This window comes from Somniosus microcephalus, unplaced genomic scaffold (assembly GCF_052327205.1).
Source record: "Somniosus microcephalus isolate GS21.2 unplaced genomic scaffold, FLI_Smic_1.0 unresolved_chr8, whole genome shotgun sequence".
Lineage (NCBI taxonomy): Eukaryota > Metazoa > Chordata > Chondrichthyes > Squaliformes > Somniosidae > Somniosus > Somniosus microcephalus.
Window position 1 is genome coordinate 22,214,438 of NW_028225186.1, and position 20,739 is coordinate 22,235,176.

At 44.2% G+C, this 20,739-nt stretch overlaps 1 long non-coding RNA gene across 1 annotated transcript; it reads right to left on the minus strand.

Moving 5' to 3' along the window:
- Nucleotides 1-471: 471 nt before the first annotated feature.
- On the minus strand, nt 472-7,705 carry LOC147085666 (uncharacterized). The gene is made up of 3 exons (XR_015075768.1): nt 7,596-7,705; nt 1,868-1,990; nt 472-729 (listed from the first exon to the last, which is right to left on the minus strand). It is a non-coding gene; the product is annotated as an uncharacterized LOC147085666 (long non-coding RNA).
- Nucleotides 7,706-20,739: the final 13,034 nt, after the last annotated feature.

Here is a 20,739-nt window from a genome sequence, read left to right on the forward strand (position 1 = left end):
CCTCGTCGACAATCCATGTTACCTCCTGAAAAAATTCAATCAATTTAGTCAGACACGAGCTTCCTTTAGCAAACCCATGCTGAGTCCCTGTTTAATCCGTGTCTTTCTAAATTCAAATTTACCCAGTCCCTCAGAACTTTTTCCAATAATTTTCTCACCGCCGAGCTTAGGCTGATTGGCCTTTAGTTACTCGATCTATCCCTTTCTCCCTTTTTAAAAAACGATACCAAGTTAGCAGTCCTCCAGTCCTCTGGCACCACACCTGTATCCAGAGTGGTTTGGAAAAAGATGGGCCGAACATCGGCTATTTCCCCTCTTACTGCTCTTAACAATCTGGGCAGATTTCATCAGGACCTTGGGATTTATCCACTTTCAAGGATGCTAAACCTCTTAACAATTCCATTTTCACTATGTTTGATTTGACTAATATGTCACAATCCACACAGGGTTGATAATTATCTCAGACACCGGTTGTTGTACAGTAATGTAGTATTTATTGATTAAAGAAACTACAAAGATCCACAATCTGTTTAATCTCCATTTGGAACATCATCTGAGGTCCAGACGGTTGTGTCCGATGAGAGTTTATCGATAAGATATGAGGAACGCCTGACTAAGCTAGAATGACTTGATTACAGCGATCACTTTCACAACATTGCAACTTCAAATAAGGTGAGCTTCCTATAATCTGGCATTCAGATATTTTAGCACATCTCTGGGCAGATCCATCTACAAAAAAAAGCAAAGCCTGATTTAAAACTGATTGGATGAGTCCAAGAACATTGTCCGAGATGTAAAGAGAAAACTTACAGGTCCAGACACTGGTTAGAATCCGGCTTCAGAATTAACATTGTAGTAAAAAGGGCTCAGGGTTCATCCCCGGGTCTTTGCTCAGTTTGCTGATCTCACCCTGTATGGTAATGATCCACAACTGGCGGAAAGGGCTCATGGCAAATCACCGGACCTCCGCTCAGTTTGCTGATCACACCCTGCGTGGCATGATCCAGAAGTGGCGGTAAGGGATCAGGATTATTCCCCGTGTCTCTGCTCATTTTGCTGATCACACCCATTGTGGTAATGATCCACAATTGGTGGAAAGGGTTCAGGGTTCATCCCAGGATTTCTGCTCATTTTGCTGAATACACCCTGTGCGGTCATGATCCACAAGTAGCAGAAAGGTGTCAGGGTTATTCCCGGGTTCTCTGCTCAGTTTGCTGATCACACCAAGTGCAGTAATGAACCACAACTTGCAGAAAGTGCTCAGGTTTCATCCCCGGGTCTCTGCTCAGCTTGCTGATTACACCCTGTGCGGTAATGATCCACAAGTGGTGGATAGGCTCAGGGTTCATCACCGGGTCTCCGTTCAGTTTACTGATCAGCCACAGTGTGGTAATGATCCATAAGTGGCAGAAAGGACTCAGGGTTCATCCCAGGGTTTCTGCTCAGTTTGCTGATCACACCCTGTGTGGGAATGATTCACAAGTGGTGGAAAAGGCTCAGGGTTCATCCCCGGGTCTCTGCTCAGTTTGCTAATCTCTCCTAATGTGGTAATGATCCACAACTAGCGGAGAGGACTCAGTTTTCATCCCAGCGTTTCTGCTAATTTTTTTGATGACACACAGGGCAGCAATGGCTTCAGTACCCAAAGTTTATACGGGAATCAAAATCCTCCGAACACACAATATCCGAGTTCCAGATGAAGAGTGGAACATTGGCGGGTGGCTGATGAGTAATCCTAGGGTCTCTAATCATCTTACCAGAGCCTTGTGATCAGTTCATTCTTCAGCCCCTGGAACCAAGTGTCATCAGTTACTAAGAGTTTCCCCTCCCCCAAATAGTTTGACGAACATCAGGAACTAAAACTTACAGCTTGGAGGCAGGATTCTCATACTCAGGCAGCGAGTCTGCAAAGAGTTGCAGGTCTCCACTTCTGGGATGCAGCGTCCAGTGATGCCAATGATTATGCAGCGGTTGCATTTTAATGCCTCCGCTGTGTGAATGTGTGTCAGAGAGAGAGAGAGATAGATAATAGATGAGTTATTTAGTGCATTCTATGCAAACTCTCTCTTAGCTCAGTCAAATTGCCCCATGTATCTTTGCACAGTCTTGGGTCTCTGGAGGATTGCAACGCCCTTAACTCAAATTACTATATCTGCAGCGACCTTTCTAAGACCACCTCCAACCATGACTTCACACTCCTGTGTCTCGCTAAAATCACTTGCTTAAATGCCTGCTATCAGCAAACCATTCGACCCCACTTCTCATAATCCTTTATCTCGCTGACATCTCTCAGTCACCTTCCAGTTACAGGCAGAGCATTCCTGCTGGTCACTCAGATCCCTGTGTCTCCGAACGCTCTAATTAACCCTCTCACACCCTCAAATCAGGGGAGGAATCTAGGCGCGATTTTACAACCGTGTATCTGGAGAAGCCCTTCTAACATCCCCCGCACCTCACCCCACCCCATCACCCAGCCTCTCACACTCCTATATCGCGTTTAAATCTCCCGTGGGAACCTAGGAACAGGAGGAGGCCATTTAGCCGTTCGAGGCTGACCGCCATTTAATGAGATCACGGCTGATCTGCGACCTAACTCCATACACCCACCTTTGGCCAATAGCCCTTAATACCTTTGCTTAACAAACATCTAATAATCTCAGATTATAAATTAATTGATCTAGCTTCAATTGCCATTTGCCGAAGAGAGTTCCAAACATTTACCCCAGTTTCCATGCAGAGCAGTTTCCTAATTTCACTCCTGAAAGTTGTCATTCTAATTTTTAGACTATGCCCCCTATTCCTAGAATCCCCAACTGGCAGAAATAACCTTTCTCTCTCTACCCCATCTGTTCCCCTTTACACCATGACAACTTCAATCGGATCACCCCTTAACATTCTAAATTCCAGCGAATACAGCCCTAGTTTGATTAAACTGTCCTCGTAATTTAAGCCCTGGAGTTCAGGAATCATTCTGAAAAAACTGCTATGCATTCCCATCTCTGTTTGGACTCTTTGGACCTCCACTGTTGTAGCGTTTCACCATTTAGAAAGTAAACTTTTCTATAATTTATTGGTCCAAAGAGGATAAACTCATATTTGCCTACATTGAAATCTATTTGCCACAGTTTTGCCTATTCACTTATGATATAAATATTTATTTCTATACTTATGCTCTCATACTTAAAGCCTACAATGCTGCCTATCTTTGTGTCATCGGCAAATTCGTATATGTGGCTTTATATGCCATCATCTAAGTCATTAACGCATATGGTGGCAAGACATATTGACAGAGTGGTAAACAAAGCATATGGGATCTTCGGCTTCATAAATAGAGGTATTGTGTACAAAAGTAGAGAAGTTATGCTGAACATTTATAAAGCGCTGGTTAGGCCACAACAGGAGTATTGCATCCAATTCTGTTCACCGCACTTTAGGAAGGATTTGAAGGCCCTTGAGAGAGTGCAGAGGAGATTTTTCATAATGGTTCCGGGGATGGGGGTGCTTAGCAACAAGGACAGATTATAGAAGCTGGATTTGTTTTCATTAGAGCAAAGGTGGTTGAGGGTTGATTTGATAGAAGTGTACACGTTACTGACGGGTTTAAAATGTTAGTCGGGGAAAGGCTGTTCCCACTGGTTGATGGTACAACGACAAGCGGCTGCAGATTTATGGTTTTGGCAAAGAGATATCGGGGATAACTGAGGAAAAACTGTTTTATGCAGCGATTGTTGATGACCTGGAATTCGCTTCTGATGGAAGTGGTGAAATCGGAATCACTCAAGCTTTTAAAGGGGAGACTGGAGAGGCACTTAAGGGAAATAAACGTGCAGTGCTACGGGGATATAGCGGGGAAATAGGACTGGCTGGATTGCTCTACAGAGAGACGGCATACACTCGATGGGCCAAAGGCCTATTTCTGTGCCGTTGTGACTCTAGGACTGTGACTGTATGACTCTATGATGAATAGCGGAGGCCCCAACACTGATCTCTGCGGGACACTACTAGCCATATCCTGCCAATTTGATTAATTGCCCATTATCCCTAATCTCTGTCTCCTGTGTTCAGCCAATTTCCTAAACTGGGCAATAATTTGCCTACAATTCTGTGGGATTCTACCTTAGTTAACTATCTCTGATGAGATATTTTATCAAATACATTTTGGAAGTCCAAATAAATAACATCCATAAACTGTCCCCTGTTCTCTACTTGAGTGACTCCTTCAAAGAATTCAATCAGTTTCATCCGGCATGACCAACCCTTCACAAATCCGTGCTGGCTGTCTCTGATGAACTGAAAATTGTCAAGATGTTCAATCACCTTACTGATGGACTCTAGTATTTTCCCGACAACAGATTTTAGGCTAACTGGTTTATAATTCCCTAGTTTCCCTCTCTTGCCATTCTTAAATAACAGAGTGCATTCGCAATTCTCCAATCTAAAGGAATGGTTGCTGAATCGATAGAACTTTGGAAGATTATAGTTAAGCCATCTGCAATGTGCTCACCTACTCTCTTTAAAAGTCTTGGATGGAAACCATCTCGTCCTGACTAATTTTTACTCTTTAGTGCCATTATTTTCTTCATCACTATTATTTTGCTGAGGTTAAATTTGTTGAGTCGCTGTTCCAGTCCCTGTTTCAGTAGAGTTTCCTTTTCATTTCCGGCATGCTATCCTCTCTCTCTGCTCTAAATACTGATGCAAATAATTATTCAACATGTCCACCATCTCCTTATTATCATTGACAATAGGCCAGAATTTGCGGCCTCTGAGAGCGCAGCATCATACAGCCTTTGAAATGGTTGCATTTCACAGATGATCCATAGAGACGGGGAAACCCTAATTGCAGGCACAGATTTGGGCTAATTGCCTACCAATGAGGCCTGAAAATGTAACAGATGATACAAACAGGAGCAGGGCCTACATCTAGAATCTTAGTAGTTGTGTCGCTTTTCTCGCTTTCAAATATGTTGAACTGGATCATGTTATTATTGGTATTAGACAAAAGTTCACGTATACTTAAAGCTTTTAACTAAATCTGGCTCGGTACACATTGCTAATTCTAACATGGCATGCCCCCTTTTTGGTTCTAGGGGAAACTAGATATATCCCAAACACACTCAAAAAATTCACTACCTTTCTGACGTGTGCGTCTGCTTATCCCAATCTATATAAAATTAAAATCCCCATTGAAACTACTCTGCCTTTGCTACATTCCTGCTAAAGGGAATGTCAATTTTAACCCCTCTGTCATAGTCCTGTAACTTGGGAGGCCCCTCTAACACATCCATCACCAACCTATATCTGGGGAGTTGCCCCTACCATCTCTCTCACCACCTGTATCTGCAGCAAATGCTCTAATCCATCTTCCACAATCTTGTATCTGGGGAGGTCCCTCTACATCGTTTCTCTCACGCTCATATCTGGGGAGCCCTCTAAGCAGGCTGCCACGCATGTTTATATGGGGATTGCCATTTAACGTTTCTATCATTAGCTCCTCTTGGAAAGTGACCGTGTAACGTCTGTCACACTCTGGGGAGGTTTCTCTATCCCCTCATTCTCCTGTGCCTCTAACCCTGGACCCTGTCACTGCACTCCTCAAACTGGCAGTGCTTCTTTTACCATAGCCCTCACAGGACTTATCTGATCTGTTTACTCCAATGGCTTTTGAACAACCTTGTATCTTTGGAGATGGCGGCAAACCCTTCAACGTTTCCTGTAGTCCCTAGCTCACAGTTTTCTATCCAAAGACATACTTTAGGATACGGCAAAAGTACTTCTTCTGACTTTATTATCTGAACAGGCCCCTGTATCCCTAGTTTTGCATTGCTGAATTAGCGAAAGCTCCGCAAAGACATTTTTCACACTCTGTGAAGCAGCCGCTTTAACCCCGCTCTCACATTCCAGTATCTGGGGACATACTTCTAGCCCCGCGCTTACACTCCGGTATCTGGGGAAATCATTCTAGCACTTCTCACGCACTACGGCACCTGTGGAGGTCGCTCTAACTCCGCTCTCACACTACACTATCTGGGTAGGTAAATCTAATCCCGTTCTCCCACTCCACTATCTGGGGAGCAATTCTAGACCCGTTCTCACACTCCACTATCTGGGCATTTCCTTCTAGACCCCTCACACACTAGAGTATTTGTGGAAGTTCCTCTATCCCCGCTATAACAATACATTATCTGGGGAGGTCTACATAATCCCATTCTCACACTTCAGTACCTGGGGAGGTGCTTCTACCTCTGTTCTCAAACTACCGTATCTGGGGAAGGCCCACTAACCCTAACCCTCGCCCTGTGGCACTGTCCGTTGTGGAATCATACCTGTTCGTGCTAATGCTGCCCCTCTATACTTTCTCCAGTCTGAGATTATACTGTGCCTGCAGGCTGGGATCCTAAATAGGCCATTTAAACTTTCTCCCGTTTGAAATTATAGCGTGCTCCCAGGCTGGGATCCTCTATATCCGATCAATACTTTCTCTAGTCTAGGATCAAACTGTGGCCAAAGCCTGGGATCCCCCTGTGCCCTTCGATATTTTCTCCACTCCAACATCATATTGTCACCCAGGCTAGGATACGCAAGTGCCCATTTATACTTTCCCAACTCAGGGATTATATTGTTGCCCGCTAATTGGGAACCTACTGTGACCCTCCATACCTTCTCCAGGCTGGGGGATCACACTCTGCTCGCAGCTTGTGATCCTCCTGTGTCCCTCTATACATTCTCCAGGCTGGGGGATCACACTCTGCTCGCAGCTTGTGATCCTCCTGTGTCCCTCTATACATTCTCCAGGCTGGGGGATCACACTCTGCTCGCAGCTTGTGATCCTCCTGTGTCAGTCTATACATTCTCCAGGCTGGGGGGTCACACTCTGCTCGCAGCTTGTGATCCTCCTGTGTCACTCTATACATTCCCCAGGCTGGGGGATCACACTCTGCTCGCAGCTTGTGATCCTCCTGTGCTCCTCTATACATTCTCCAGGCTGGGGATCACACTCTGCTCGCAGCTTGTGATCCTGCAGTGTCCCTTTATACATTCTCCAGGCTGGGGGATCTTACTCTGCTCGCAGCTTGTGATCCTCCTGTGCCACTCTATACATTCTCCAGGCTGGGGGATCACACACTGCTCGCAGCTTGTGATCCTCCTGTGCCCCTCTCTACATTCTCCAGGCCGAAGGATCACACTCTGCTCGCAGCTTGTGATCCTCCTGCGCCACTCTATACATTCTCCAGGCTGGGGGATCACACACTGCTCGCAGCTTGTGATCCTCCTGTGTCCCTCTACACATTCTCCAGGCTGGGGGATCACACTCTGCTCGCAGCTTGTGATCCTCCTGTGTCCCTCTACACATTCTCCAGGCTGGGGGATCACACTCTGCTCGCAGCTTGTGATCCTCCTGTGACACTCTATACATTCTCCAGGCTGGGGGCTCACACTCTGCTCGCAGCTTGTGATCCTCCTGTGCCCCTCTATGTTTTTTCTTCACTCGTGGTCATACTGTGCACGCACACTGGATTCCTCCTTTGCAGATCTACAATCTCTACACTTTCTCCTGTCTGGTATTATGGACCGCACCCGTCGGTTGTACTCACTGCATTGAAGGCAGATCAGAACGAGTGCAAGTAAAGCTGTCTTCATCCTGGATCCTGCTCGATGAAATTCTCTGCACGGTTTCTGTACCCGCACTAGTACAGCTTTAGTAATGTTTGGCTGCCCTTTCTGAGTTAATTGTTAACCCATTCCCCTCAATAGCTAATCATTAGCGTGTATACCGTCAGAACCTGCCCTTGAGTTTTCCTCCTGGTACTTGTTATTGTTCCTCCTGATTCGTCAGGTTACTCCTCCCTCTCGGTTATTGTCCCTCTAACCCCTCCCTCATACTCCCATTTCTGAGAAGGATCCTAATCTTAAACCACAATGTTGAATAATTCTATGCCCCATGACTCTGTCCAGTGTGGAATCATAACAACCTGTATTGGTGCTGCCCAGAGCATGGGTTCGTCCCGTGACCACCCCCCACCCTCCAGCCCACCCTCCACCCTGCTTGTTGCTGTTACTCTCCGGTATTCTTAACATTACCCCCTTTCTTTTTATTATTCCTGCATTTTGGTTTTGCTGACATGACTCCCCTTATAATGGCCATTTCCTCGCGGTCCTGGTCACTGAGATTATTCCACCTTCTGTGTTTCATCACAATTCCTTCCTCCTGCTTCTGGTTAGACCTCGGCCTCCTGGGTTCTTTGTATTATCCCTTTATCTTGGTTTCTTGCTTTTAGTCCGTTCTCATGTCTGTGGTAATAAAACTCCCTTCCTGCTTCTTATTACTCAACCTCATCATTTTCGTTCTGACCCCCAACCACCCCATCATATTTTACACAGAATCACAGGTGATGACTCAAACGAGAAAGAAAGTTGAACCCACAGTGAGTGTTGCTCTTTATTCACCTCTCTATTAGTAGACCTAATCCCATTTGCCCCCCTGTTCGCATATCACATATCCTAATCGGAAAACTATTTCCCTATTTTTCTAAAAGCGGTTTGAATATAAGAAAAAAAAACAAGGAAGAGAGAATGAATGAAAGAAGGAAAGAATAAAAGAAAGAAAGTTTAGAAAGGAAGAAAAAAAAAGACAGAAAGAAAGAGGACAAGCAAGAAAGTAGGAAAGAACGAAAAAAAGAAAGAAAAAAATAAGGCAGGAAGGAAGGAATGAAGGAAGAAAGGAAGCAAGGAAGAAAGGAGGTTTAAAGAAAGAACGTATGAGAGATAGAAAGAACGAGAGAGTGAGAGAAAGAGCAAAAAAAATAGAAAGAAAGAAAGAAAGAAAGAGTGAAGGAAAGACATAAAGCAAGAGAGAAAGAAAGAAATAAGACAGGAAGGAAGGACTGAATGAAGAAAGGAAGGAACAAATCAGGAAAAAAGAAAGAAAGATGAAAGAAGGAAAACAAGTTAATGAGATGTTTCAGATTTGAGCGAATGTTGTAGAGTTGCCTTGTGTTATGACTGTTCCCTAATCTATTGATATGTTAAATAGTTGTCCTTTCCTCGCCTCAAACGCCCGCTCCTCTGTGGGCCCCGATTCCACGGAGACTTTTATTCAGCACAGTGGGAATCACAGCCCAGTGACACCCATTTCACCCAATATCCACACTGACTTCCCTCTGGTTTATTCAGAAAGAAAGAAAGAAATTTACTGTCCACGCTTTCAGGCTGGATTAATATTTGCACCGTCAGATGTCAGCTTCAATCTGTTCAGGTAAATATTTACCTTTCTCGAGTGTTTGGACAGTGACTCGCACCAGTAGATACTGTTTTTTAAGCAAATAATACCCAGGCTTGTTGTGTTTTTACAGCAGAGTCAGGAATGCTCACAATTAACTACAGAAAATCCTGCATTGTCTGTCCCAACTCCAGCACTCGGTCTTGGAAGCTGTGAAAGAACACCGAATCAGTTCAAGCCGAGCCTGTTGGAGGCAAACTCTAACTCCAGCCTGTTACATTTTGTGACATTTGGGTATATTTTTCGGATATCTTCAGATCTGATTTTAAATTCGTAAAACTGCCGTTTCTCCTCCTTGCACCAACACCTTTCCAGCAAACGCTTCATCATTCTTTGGAGCAAGTTTGATGTGGAAGGAATACTCTCGGCCGTCCCGAGAATACACCATTAAAGCTGTCCGATATAACAAGATCAAATGTAATAAAGAACAGAAAATTCATTGCAGGACATCCGGATAGCCTTGGGATGGGTTAATCTGCAAAGCATGCATATTTCAATTTTCGAATTTTCTGCTGTCAATGTCGGGAGTGCAGTTCCTATCTATCCCCCTCAAATGACGTCTGGTACCCGGAAATACAGTAAAGAGTGAGAATGAAAGAAGCAGACCTCCAGAGGACGCAGACCAGTTGGTGAAATGGGCAAAAACATGCCAGATGAACTTTAATTCAAAGAAGTGTGAAGTAATGCTTTTTGTTCGGATAAACGAGGAGAGGCAATACAAACTAAATTGTAAATACATAAAGAATTTGCAGGAATGGAGAAACCTAGGGGTGTATGCACACAGACCTTTGAATGTGGTTATAAGGCTCTTAAATATCATATGGGATCCTTGGCTTTTTAAATGGCAGAACAGAGTACCAAAGCAAGGAATTTATGATGAACAAATATCAATCACTAGTTAGGCCTCAGTTGGAGTATTGTGCACTACACTTTCAGAAGGATGTCAAGGCCTTGGACAGGGTTCAGATGAGAATTACTAAAAGGGTACCATTGCTGAGGGACTTTACACAATAAGACTGGAGAAGATGGGATTACTCACATTAGGACAGAGAAGGCGAAGAGGAGATTCGATGGAGCTGTTCAAACTCATGAACCGTTTTGTTCGAGTAAATATGGATAAACTCTTTCCAGTAGCAGAAGGGTTGTTAATCAAGTGAATTTTGAAGGTAATTGGCAAAAGAGACAGAGTTCAGATGAGGAGAGTCATGACCTATAATAAAACACTGTTATGTGACACCGTCACTGTGTTCAGCATCCGTTAGAGCATTTCGGCCACTTGTTGGGCTCTACACATTTGGTGGGACGTCAAGCCCTTAGAGAGGTTGCAGAGGAGATTTCATTGAATGGTACCAGGGGTGAGAGCCTTCAGGTCTGTGGAGAGACAATAGATTGTACTTCTTGTAGCAGAAGAGGTGAAGGTGAGATATACCAGCACTTTAGCAGTGATGAGGGATTTCGGTTATGTGGGGAGATTAGAGAATCTGAAATTATTATCCATAGTGCAGAGATGTTAAAGAGGAGATTGATCAGAAGCGATGAAAATAACTAGCAGTAAATGAGAAGCATATTTTTTTTCCACTGGCAGAAGAGAGGATACGCAAGAGGCCAGAACGACTGCACAAAGTTTACATTACCACCCCATCCGTGCCCCCCTGTCCCTCGCCTACTGATTCGAATAAATGTTGATTTGGGGAGTGAACAACGACTGGAAGAGGGGATGCCTGTTGTGGACCAGATAGGCTGAATCACCATCAACAACACGAAAAGAGGAGAGTCAAGACTTTGAGATCGAGAAGTCCCAACAATTCATAGAATCACAGAATAATACAGCAGAGCAGGAGGCCACTCGGCCTATTGTGCCTGTGCCTCTTCTTTGAAAGAGCTCTCCAATCAGTCCCACTGCCTCATAGCTTTGCAATTTGTCGCCCTTCAAGTATTTATCTAACTGCCTTTGGAAGTTATTACTGAATCTGCTTCCACCGCCTTTCTGTCGGGGTATTCCAGATTATAACATTTTGCTGTGTAAAACTATTCTCCTCATCTCGCCTATGGTTCTTTTGCCAATTATCTTACTGATTTTGAACAATTCAATTACATCTCCACTTAGAATTCTCGGCTCTAAAGAGAACAATCCCAGCTTGCCTAGTCTCTCCACATAACTGACGTCATGCGTCCCTGGAGCCACTCAAGTTAGACTCCTCTGCACCATCTCTAAGGCTTGACATCCTTCTTAAGGTGTGGCACTTAAAATTGATAACTCTGCTCTCACAGCAACAACAACTTGCATCCATACAATGTCCCTAATGGAGAAATAAGTCGAAAGGAGCTTCACAAGAGCTGTATCAAAAAGAAAATCAGGGATAAGCGAAAGACAAGAAATAGAGGAGCGCAGATATCTCGGAGTATTGTAGGGCTGCGGCAGGTTACAGAAATAAGGAGGGGCAAGGCCATTGAGTGATTTTAAATGGAGGTGTTGCTTAACTGGGCGCCAATGTATGTCAGCGAGCACAGGGGTGATGGGTGAACGGGACTTGGTGCGAGTTAGGATACGGGTGGCAGAGATTCGGATGAGTTTAAGTCTATGGATGGAAAAGATGGGAGGAAGGCCAGGAGAAAATTGGAATAGAGGTCAAGTCTAGACATTAAAAAAACACATGGAAGATGATCTCAGCGGCAGATGAGCTGAGGCAGAGGCGATGCTACATAGTGGAAAATACGCAATCTTAGTGCTGGCATGGATAGGGTGTTGGAATCTCATCTCAAGGTCAAATATGACACCAAGGCCGGGCGCGAAAACTCTGCTTCAGCCTCAAACAGTTGCCAGGAAGATGAATGGAGTTGGTGGTGGGAAACGAAAACAATGACTTTGGTCTTACCGATATTTAATTGGAGGAAATTTCTCCTCATCCAGTATTAGATACCGGAAAAGCAGTCTGACCATTTAGAGATGGTGGAGGCGTCGAGAGTTGTGGTCGGGAGGTAGAACTGGATGTCATCAGCATAGATGTGCAACCTGACATATTTTTGGATGATGTCGCCAAGAGGCAAAATGTAGCTGAACAGTAAGAGGGGGCCAAGGATAGATCTTCAGGGGACACCAGAGGGAACGATGCAGGTGCCAGAAGGGAAGACATTGCAGGTGGTTCTTTGGCTATGAATAAATACATAAGAATGGAACCAGGCGAGTGCTATCCTCATGAACTGGACGACAGAGGACAGGCGTTGAAGAAAGATGGAGCGGTCAACCATATCAAAGTTTGCAGACAGTTCAAGAAGGAAGAGGAGGGGTAGTTTACCTTTGTCACAGTCACATATACTATGATGTGTGACTTTGCTAAGGGCAGTTTCAGGACTGTGGCAGTGGTGGACATCTGATTGGAAAGGTACAAAGATGGAGTTGTGGGAAAGATGGACATACATTTGGAAGGCGAAAGCAGCCTCAATGCTCCTGCTAGTATTTAATATACTGAGATCGTACTTTCAAGGGCTTTGAGTACAAGGATCTGGAGATCGATTGGCTGCGGGATTGGGAGCCTCGAAGACAAGCATGGGACGATGCGACCTTTGGAAAAAATTGCGGAAATAGGTTGGCTCCAGATCTTTGAATCGGCTTTGGCCAGGAATTGTAAGGAAACAAGGACGAAGAAGATGGCAAATTGATCTTTATTCGTGTTTAATAAATGTTTCTATGCATCTGATCAAGCTTTAATGAATGTTGGGACACGTTCACATCGAGCAATGGAGTAAAATCGGGCGTCATGTAAAACATTTCTCGCCTGGAGTACCTGCCATCGACGGCGTGGAAATTGTACTTGGGCAGGGAGGCAAAAACAGACGGTAGCGCATCGGTCGGCCGTTAAAAACTCCGCCCTATATTCTGCTGCATTGCCTTCAGCAGAACTGAATATCGGGAATAACAACAGAAAACGTTGGAAAAACTCAGCAGGCCAGGGCATCATCCGTGGAGAGAGACATAGAGTTAACGTTTCAGGTCGATGAACATTCCGTCAGAATATCGGGCTCGTCTTGTAATGGTCGGCAAATGTGATTCTGTCAGTTTTACATTCCCGGGCCGTGTCCAGTTTCAACGCCGCCTATTCCAGCACAGTGTTTTGCGTTTGTTAACTATAATCGATATAAATCACAGCCTGATAGCGCACATTTTCAGTTAGGCAGCGCTTTCAGGGGCCAGGACCGAATGCAGAAGAATTTCAAGCCCCTGTTTTGCTGCACTATCATCTCCGTTAATAGTTCATTCACTTCAACACTTAAACAATTAAGCGATCTGAATGAAGGGATATTTCACTGCACTCTTGAGCTCCTCTCTGACGTTGCTCTGTGTCAGTGCGTAAACAGAAGTGTTGGTCCCGGAGCTGGCGATTGTGAGGGCGTGGCTGTTACTTTGGAAGGAATGATTGTTGCAGATCTCCATCAATAAGAAAATTGCAACAGGATAAAACTGCCCAATACGGCAAACAACATAACGATGGACCTCCACTGATTGACCAATTCCGGTCTCCTCGCTCGTCATTCTTACTCTGGTCTCGGAGAGCTGTGCGAGCTTAACTCACTACCTGTGAGAGCATTGAAGAACAGGATCACGTCATAGGGCACCAGTGGGTTTAGGAGGTGGTGGACCCAGAAATATGCCACCCAACCGGGCAAGACCAAGAAGATGGGTTTGGTGGCGTAAGGTTGGTACTTAACATAAAAAGGGTCCTTCCTTAAAATGCTCAATGTACACATGGTCGTAATTATCGTGGCTGCCGTTCGTTCGGTGCAATGTCGGCCTTTCAGCTTCTGGCAACAGAAATAAGAACAGAAGAACATAAGAAATATGGGCAGGGATAGGTCAGTGCGCCCCTCATGCCTACTCCGCCATTCAATAAGATAATGTCTGATCTAGGGCCCAGAGCCACTTCCCAGCCCGTTCCCCTTAACGCTGCTTTCCCTTATCTTGAATGAAATTTTCTATCTCCACTTTAAAGGTATTTTATGACCCAACCTCCAAAGCACTCTGGGGCAGATAATTGCACGAATTTAAGGCCCTGTGAGAGAAGAAATTCCTCCTCATCTCAGTTCGAAAAGGGCGACCTTGTTTTTGGAGAATGTGACGTTGAGTTCTAGATTTCTCCAAAGGGTAAATATCCATTCTTCATCTACCCTGTCGAGCCCCCTCAGCATCTTAGATGATTACATAAGATAACCTCTCATTCTTTTAAATTCCAATGAGTATAGACCCAGTTTGCTCAACCTTTCCTCAAAGGTCAAACCCCGCATTTCTGGAATTAACCAAGTGAATCGTCTCTGAACTGCCTCCAAAGCAAATATATCCTTCCTTAAATAAGGAGACCAAAACTGTATGCAGTACTGAAGGTTTGGTCTCACCAATACCCTGTACAGTTGAAGCACGACTTTCCTTCTTGTACACACCAACCCCCTTGAAATAAAGGCCAACATTCCATTTGCCTTTTTGATTTTTTCTGTACCAGCATGCTAATTTTTTATGTTTCATGCACAAGGACCACAGGTCCCTCTGAACTGTAGCATTTTGTAATCGCTCTCCATTTAAATAAACGTTTGTTTTTTAATTGTTCCTGCCAAAGTGGATAACCTCGCACTTTCTTACATTATACTCCATCTGCCAAATGTTTGCCCTATCACCTAGCGTGTCTATATCCTTTTGAAGACCCATTGAGTCCTCTGCACAACTTACTTTCCCACCCATCTTTGTATCATCCGCAAACTAGGCTACATTACACTCGATCCCTTCAGCCAAGTCATTAATGTAGATTGTAAATAGTTGGAGTCCCAACACCGATCCTTGTTGCACCACACAATTTACCGTTTGCCAACCAGAAAACGACCCATTATCTATGCTTTCTGTTAATTAGCCAATTCTCTATCCATGTTAATGTATTGTCCCCAACTCCGTGCACTCTTACCTTATGCAGCAACCTTTTATGTGGCCCCTTATCGAATGCCTTCTGGAAATCCAAATACACCACATCCACTAGCTCACCCTTGTCTAATCTGTTTGTTACATCCTCAAAGAACTCCAGCAAATTTGTTAAACGTGTTTTTCCTTTCCTAAAACCATGCTGACTCTGTTTGACAGCAGTATGTTTTTCTAAATGCTCTGCTGCTGCTTCTTTAATGAAGGACTCCAGCATTTTCCCAACGACAGATTTAGGCTAACTGGTCTATATTTCTCTGCTTTCTGCCTCCCACCTTTCTTAAATAGGGGTGTTATATCAGCGGTTTCCCTATCCGCTGGGACCTCTCCAGAGTCCAGGGAATTTTGTTATATTGCAACCAATGCATCCACTATCTCTGCAGCCACTTCTGTTAAGACCCTGGGAGGCAGGCCATCTGGTCCAGGGGACTCGTTGTCTTTTAGTACCATTATTTTACCGCGTAATATTTCCTTACTGATAGTGATTGTCTTTAGTTCCCCACTCCCTATGGCCCATTGGTTATCCATTATTGGGAAGTAGTGAGTGTCTTCTACAGTGAAGACAGATGCAAAATATTTGTTCAGAATCTCTGTCATTTCCCCGTTCCCCATGATTAATTCCCCAGTCTCATCCGCTAGGTGACCAACGTTTACTTTAGTTACCTGCTTCCTTTTCAAATACCTGTAGAAGCTCTTACTATCTGCTATAATGTTTCTTGCCAGCTTACTCTCATAATTCATCTTCTCTCACTTTGTTATATTTTTTGTCATCCTTTGCTGGTTTGTAAAAAATTCCCAACCCTCGGGTCTCCCCCCAAACTTGGCAACATTGTATGCCTTCATTTTCAATTTGATACCATCCTTTACTTTTTTAGTTAGACACGGATTATGCTCGCTTCTCTTAAAATCTTTCTTTCTCACTGGAATATATTTTTGTTGAGAGATATGAAATATCTCCTTAAATGTCAGCCACTGCATTTCAAATGTCTTACCCTTTAATTGCTTTTTCCAGTCCACTTTATCCAGTTCTGCCCTCATGCCATTATAATTGCCTTTGTTTCAGATCAGAACATTGGTTTGGGAAGCAACTTTCTCACCCTCCAACTGAATTTGAAATTCAACCATTCTATGATCACTCTTTCCCAGAGGATCCTTTACTATGATATCATTTATTAATTCTGTCTCATCACATAGTACGGGATCCAAGATAGCCTGCTCCCTGGTTGTGTCCATTACATACTGTTCTAGAGAAACACCCCGGACGCACTCTCTGAACTCCTCCTCCAGGCTACCATTGCAAATTTGAATTGTCCAATCAATATTTAGTTTAAAATCACCCATTATAATTATCGTAGCTTTTTTACAGGTTTCAATTACTTGTTGATTTATACACTGTGCAACAGTAATGCTACTGTACTGGGGCCTGTAGTCTAAGCCCACCAGAGACTTTTTCCCTTTAATATTACTTATCTCCACCCAAACCAATTCTGCATCTTGATCTTCTGAGCCAATATCTCTTCTCACCACGTTATTGTTTCCATCCTTTAACACCAAAGCCAACCCAGCTCCCTTTCCTTTCTGTCTATCCTTACGAATTGTCAAATACCCTGGAAAATTCAGTTGCCAGCCCTGATCACCTTGCAACCACGTCTCTGTAATGGCGATCAGATCATACCCATTTGTATCTACAGTGCCATCAGCTCATTTATCTTGTTAGGAATGCTGCGTGCATTCAGATATAGAGCTTTTAACTTTGTCTTTTTACCATTTCTCCTTGTTTTGGCCCCATTTTCTGTTGCAATCTTACTTTTAAACATTCTGTCCCTTCCTGTGAAATCCTAATTATTATTTTCCCCATCTAGATCCTGCTCTATTGCTTTCTCATTTCTCATTGACTTTTTAAATTTCCGATCCCCTGGATCCTAACCCCACCCCATTGTTTAATTTAAAACACTCTCTACTACCCTATTCCATTCTCCAGGACTCTAGCCCCAGCATTGTTGTTGTGAATCCCGTCCAAACGGAGCAGCTACCTCTTATCCCAGTACTGGTGCCAGTGCCCCACAAATCGAAACCCATTTCTCCCAACCCAGTCGTTGAGCCTCTCATTCATTTCACTGATCGTATTTACCCTATGCAAATTTGCTCGTGGTGCATGTAATAATCCAAAGTTTATTACGGTTTGGTTCTGCTTTTAAATTCAGCCCCTAACTGCTCATAGTCATTCAGCAGAATTTCTTTCTTTGTCCTACCTATCTTATTGGTGCTTACGTGAAGCATGACAACTAGATGCTCCCCCTCCTGCTCCAGGTTTCTCTTCAACCCAGAGGAGATACCCTTAACCCTGGCAACTGGCAGGCAACTGAGCCTTCGGAAGTCACGCTCCCGGCTACAGAGAACAGTATCTAACCCTCTAAGGATACTATTCGCTATCATTACAACATTTCTTTTTACTCCGCGCACTTGAATGGCTCCCTCTACCACGGTGCTGTGGTCAGATTGCACATCCTGCCGGAGTCCCAGCCTCGTCCTCACATGGAGCAAGAATGGGGCAGCACGGTGGCATAGTGGTTAGCACTGTTGCCTCACAGCACCAGGGACCCGGGTTCGAATCCGGCCTCGGGCAACTGTCTGTGTGGAGTTTGCACATTCTCCCCGTGTTTGCGTGGGTTTCCTCCGGGTGCTCCGGTTTCCTCCCACAGTCCAAAGATGTGCGGGTTAGGTTGATTGGCAATGATTAATTGACCCTTAGTGTTAGGGGGATTAAATACATGGGGTTACGGGGATAGGGTGGGATATGTCTTGGTGTAGGGGTTACGGGGATAGGGTGGGATATGTGTCGGTGCAGGCTCGATGGGCCAAAATGGCCTCTATCTGCACTGTGGGGTATCTGTGATTTCTGTGAATCTCTTACCTGTTAGACCATGCCAAGGCTGAGGCTCCTTCATTACTATCCCTTGGATCCAAATACCTGCCTCGCTTGTAGTCACACCCTTCTGTCCCTGACCATGGGCCAAATTGGAAATAATTACTCCAGTGGTTGTGACTGCCTCCTGGGACTTACTGTCCAGGTAACGGTTCCCCTCCCTAATGTGTCACAGTTTCTGAAGCTCGGGCTCCAGCTCATCAACTCTGAGCCGAAGTTCCTCGAACAGCCGACATTTGCTGCAGATGTGGTCACCTTGGACCACAATGGTGTCCACCAGCTTTCACATGCAACAAGAAAAAATTGACTGGTCTCCCAGCTCAATTAATCAGTTATCTTAGTTATATAATTGGGAACACGTATATCTTTTAATCTACACCAAGGCACTTAAATTGGAAACCCTAGTTTGGAAAAAGAGCGAGAAATATAGAAATACTCATGAACCAAACACTTAACTGCTATTTGGTTACGTCACACAGCGATTACTTTGTACTTCTTTACACTCATCTGTTGCGCCTGCTCTCCTGGGCTCACATTCACCATTAGTAGCGCTGAACTCTCGCGCTCTCCTGAGCTCCCACTCATCATTATTAGTGCCAATCTCTCATGCTCTCCTGGGCTCTCTCTCACATTATGTAGCGCCGAACTCTCTTGCTCTCCTAAGCTCCCGCTCACGTTTAGTAGTGCTGAACTCTCATGCTCTGCTGGTCCCCTGATCACCTTCAGTATTGCCGTACTCTCGCGAATATCCTGCCACCTTCAGGGAACTATTAAATAAATGCGTATGTCACTCTGTCCCTTCGCACTATTTAAAACTATGACATTAAGTATATATTACCTCTCCCTGTTCCTTCTGCCAAAAATGCATCATATCACACTTCTCTGTATTACATTCCACCTGCCCTTGTCTGCCCACACTGCTAGCCTTTCTATGTCCTGTTGCAGTCGATTGCCAACCCCCCAGGTTTTGGTTCATTGGCAAATTTAGAAACTTTACTCTGTATTCCAATACACAGATCATTTATATATATATAACAAAAAAGCAGTGGAACCAACACTGAACCTTAGGGAACACAACTGTCTACCACGCTCCCATCTGGAAAATAGCCATTTCCCACAACTCGCTGTTTTCTGTCCTTAAGCCATTTCCTTATCCATTCTGCCTCTAACACACCTATTCCATAAGCCTGAATTTTGCTGACCAACCTTCTATGTGATACTTTGTAAACAACAACCATTACATTCCCATCTTCAATCCTCCCTGATACTTCATCATAAATTTCAATTATCTTAGTCAAACAAGATCTGCCTTTTACACATCCGCATGGCTCTACCTTATTAGATTAAACCTCACCAAGTGCCCAGCAACTTTTTCCTTGATTACTGTTTCTAAAACTTTACTCACTACGAATGTTAAACTGAGTGGCCTGTAGTTAATGGTATGGTCCTTGCACGCTTTCCTGAACAATGATGTCAATGTTGCCACTTTCCAATCCTCTGGCAACTCACCCACATCTACAGAAGTTTCGCAAAATTATGGCAAGCCCTTCCGTTATCTCCTCCCCCAATTCCCTTAACAGCCTGGGATGCAAGCTATCTGGGCCAGGAGACTTATCCACTCTAAGCATTCGCAGCCTTTCTAGTACGGCCTGCCTGTCAATTTACACACCTTCCATTGCTTCTTCCTTTTCCATTTCTACCGATAATTTGTCAGCATCCAACTCCTTAGTAAACACCGATAGAAATACTCATTGAATACTGTAGACTTGCCCTGTGCCTCTAAGCATATATGAACGTCTTTGTCCGTAATAGGCCCCACCTCACTCCTTACTACCCGCTTACTGTTTGCATGCCAGCAGAATATTGTGGGGTCACTTTAATGACCGCCATTCTACTCTCATATTCTCTCTTTGACAATGTCATTTTAATCTTCACTTTCCATCTCAACTTATTGTATTTGTTCTGGTTCTCCTTTGAAAAATTCACCTGCCATGCATCATAAAGCCTCTTTTTTTGTTTCATCCTCCTTCTCTATCTCCCTCGTCATCCAAGGAGCCCTTGCATTGATTCCCTTAACCTTCCCTCTTGATGTAATGTTCCTAGCCTGTACTTGGAACATCTCCTCCTTAAAGACCACCGATTGTTCTGTTACTGTTTTTCCTGTCAGTCTTTAGTTCCATTTTACCCATGGCTCGATCGTTTCGCATCCTATTGAAGTTTGCACTATTCCAGTTTAGAATTTCCACTCTAGATTGTTCCTTGCTCCTCGCCATTACTAATCTAATTCTTATGGTACGATGATCACTCGTACCCAAGTGTTCTCCCTGGTTGCGCCAACAACATACAGGTCAAGGTAATTCTCCTGAACACATTTAAGAAATTCCTCCCCCCAGCTTTCCCTTTACCCGAACATTATCCCAAAAGATATTTGGTTTATTAAAGTCCACCAATTTCTCCACACTATAGCTCTTGTATATCTCTGCGATTTACCTGCAGATTTGCTCCTCTACCTCCCTCTCACTATTTGGAGGCTTATAGAATAGCCCCAATATCGTGATCACATATTTTTACTAATCA